We start from the raw sequence: 2901 nt of genomic DNA, 5'->3' as shown, positions 1-2901 counted from the left end.
TATTAGAACAAGATGGAGCTCTCTATCCCTCCCTCTCTCCCTCTCTCTCTCTCTCTCTCTTTCTCTTTATCTATCTATCTTACACCCCCTCCTTCTCTGTGTCTTACTGTCACTCTCTCTTTTCTCGCTCGCTCACTTATTCTCTCATTCTCACTTACTCTCCGTCTGTCTGTCTCCCCTTTCATTAAGTAGCCAAGCTGAGACATGTTTCTTTATGGGTAATGGAAGGGACTGAGTATACAGAAACACATTTATTTAATTGTGCGTGTTTGTGCATTGTGTGTGTGTGTGTGTGTGTGTGTGTGTGAGAAGTTTAGGTTCGGTACCAGCTGGACCTCATGTTTGTGCTCCTGTGCTGCAAAATAATGACCCCTAAATGACACAATGTTAACATTTCTATAGTTTAATTTGAAGAATTTTTTTTTTTGCAGTATTTTATTCCTCCAAATTCTGTTTTATGTTTGTTTTTTGTTTTTTTTTGTCGTGAATTTGCCTCAGTGTTTTTTTTGTTTATTTTTAATTTGTTATATTTTTTTAAATTTGTTATATTTTTAAGCTGTTAATTTTTATTGTTATTTTTTTTTTTGCATTTATTTATTTGATTATTTATTCATTCATTTATTTTTTATTTATTTATTTTATTTTTTATTTATGTTCTAATTAATTAATTTTATAATTTAATTATACTATTTTCCAGTCTCTCACTTGTTATGCTAGTCTCACTGGTTCCTGACTTTTTGGACACCATATATCAATAAAGAGGTCTTATCTATTAAAATATAGCATAAGATATAATAAGATTGCTAAATAAAAAAAATAGGTACAAAATCTGGTACAAAAATGAATAATTTCACGAATATCAGATACCACATCAGAAATTTGGAAATAGAAAATCAGTATAAAGTGGGCTCATTTATCTTTCATGAAGAGGGCAACAAGACAAAAAAGAGAGAGATGAAATTATAATTCCCTCTGGAAAAGCCAGAGATGTAAGGTGAAGGCCAGGTGTCCACAACAAATAAAATTAACTGGGGGAAAAATGACCAAAAAGGACAAAAAAAATTTTTATGGCCCTGTCTGGAAGAATATTATAATGTAAAGGCTTAGAGAATATGAAAGGCAAAAAATGGACATGCTGTATAAGTTATTATAGATATAATTAGATATAATTTCCATTATTAATTCATTAACATAAAATATTGGACCATTTCCATTATTCGTGATAATGAAACCTACTAGAAAACCTTTGTTCTTTGTTTTTTTCGTCCCAGGGTGTGCAAACTTTTGCACTCAATTCAATAAATAAACATGTTGCTATTATAGATATAGACATATAACTGGGATGTACAGGATATTTATCTGAATAGAATTGTTTTTCTTTTAAACCATTATGTTTCTTAGAGAGAGAAAACAGTCCAGTTCTGCGAAAAATCCTCATCACGTTCAGATCGTTTTATCCAGCAGAGATTACCTTCAGAGTCGTTATCTTTCTACTACAATAGGTTTCTTAGAAATCATCCCTCGTTACCCATACTTGTGACTGCCCGACATTTTCCAGTGGAGGTTTATTCTCCTCTACAGGTGTGTGTGTATCTTCTGATCTGCACTCAGTGCTCTCTCTCTCGCTCTTGGTGGTGCTGTAGTCTGTCACTTTCCTCAAATGGCCTTCATGTAATGCTCTCCATGGGATGTTGCCCCTCTGTGGTGCTGCCAGCTCTCGGGTCGTCCAATAAGAATGCGAGCTGAGGCTAAAAAAAGAAGAAAGAAGAAATCTAAAGGTGTAAAAAAGACATCATACATTAAACACATTTCACCTGTACTGAGTTTTTACACCCGCGTTATGATATAAACTCCACAAACAGACTGATACGAGGAAAAGTGGAACACTGCACAGCGGCAGACTGTTGCTTGTTTTATTCAATATTAAAATTCAATATTATTTACTCATTAATTGTTAAATTAATAACATTTGATTGGCTGTGAAGATCAGGTGTTCTCAAAAGGTGTTCTTTAAATAAATAAATGAATAAGAAAATAAATTTAAAAAAATAATTAAAAAAAAAATATATATATATATATATATATATATATATATATATATATAATTTAAAAATATATATATATATATATATATATATATATATATATATATATATATATATATATATATATATATATATTTAATTAGACACATTATTTAAATTACTTATTTGTTTGTTTGTTTGTTTACTTATTTATTTATTTATTTATTTATTTATTTATTTGGAACCATCATTTTTCTGAACTTTCTCTCACTCACAGAGCCTATTATTTTTTATTACAAATTTAATAAATTAAAAAATAATATTTACATACCATAAGCATTACGGCTTTGATAATGGTGGTTTGTGAGAAAACAAAAAGCTAAACTTGACAGACTTCTCAAGGCCTCCAGACCCGAACTGTGAGAACCACAGATGTAGAAAACTCAAAACAGTGCTTATGAGCGGGATTCCTCTCAATCTTAAAAATCTATGTCCTAGAGCAGAAACTAGGACAGATAACTAGCAGCTAGCTAGCAGCTCAGTGACAAAAAGAGAAAAGCTTTTTTTACCCCCAATGAAACAGGAAACTTTCATGAATTTTTACTTTCTAGGCCTTCAGTCCAAAAGACATTTAAATTTTAGTCAACTTCAGTTTAGATTGTATTTTGCTGTCTCACAGCAGCTCAGAATGCATTTGGGTGGTTTGTTGTCAAGAAAGAAATTATAAAATAAAAAAAAAAATCGAAATCGAAACATGCGGACCAAATGATCCGCTGTGGTGACCTCAAATAGGGAGCAGCCAAAAGAACAACAACATCATGATGTGCTTTATATTATCACAAACATTTCATTTTTCCCTCTTACTCTCTCAGTTATC

The sequence above is a fragment of the Hemibagrus wyckioides genome, linkage group LG09 (genome assembly GCF_019097595.1).
Source record: "Hemibagrus wyckioides isolate EC202008001 linkage group LG09, SWU_Hwy_1.0, whole genome shotgun sequence".
Classification (NCBI taxonomy): domain Eukaryota; kingdom Metazoa; phylum Chordata; class Actinopteri; order Siluriformes; family Bagridae; genus Hemibagrus; species Hemibagrus wyckioides.
The sequence above is the reverse complement of the archived record's forward strand: the minus strand, read 5'-3'. Positions refer to the sequence as shown.